Below are 575 nucleotides of genomic sequence, written 5' to 3'. Positions count from 1 at the left end.
ATCTCCTGTGTCAGTCCTCCGTCATCCTCTAAACTCTGATCTTTCCAAAAATGTATCCAATTCGTCCCTAACTACATCCAATGATCTGGTCTATTGTGGGCCAGCTGGGACCAGGAGGTGCAGGGACTCCTCTTGCAAATCTGCCCAGGATGACGATAGTGGCAGATATTGTATCTTATACAGTGCTTCCAGGTGCTTCACAAAATTATAAGAGCCATCAGATACTAACTAAAACAACCTATATCTTGATCTGTACAATTATAATGCCAATTAATTGAGGATGCTCAATTTCAGGGCTGAGACCCAGCCTGAAATGTTGGTCACCCTTTACTTCCTATGGTTGCTGTTTCTCCAGTATGTTGGTGTATTGCTCCTGTTACCAGCATCTTCCTTTGCTCTCAGATAGTGTTCCATTCAGTTGTTGTTTTAAAGTAAGCCTGGGCACAATTTCAGCTCTCTGTTTTTAATCCTTTAGGGCTTCAGTCAGTGTGCTGAAAAGATTATTTAAACGGAATGTGAAGTATGTGTCTATGACATCATCGTGATGCCTGCTGCCTCACAACTCCAGTGGTGCG

This window comes from Narcine bancroftii, chromosome 3 (assembly GCF_036971445.1).
Source record: "Narcine bancroftii isolate sNarBan1 chromosome 3, sNarBan1.hap1, whole genome shotgun sequence".
Taxonomy (NCBI): domain Eukaryota; kingdom Metazoa; phylum Chordata; class Chondrichthyes; order Torpediniformes; family Narcinidae; genus Narcine; species Narcine bancroftii.
The sequence above is the reverse complement of the archived record's forward strand: the minus strand, read 5'-3'. Positions refer to the sequence as shown.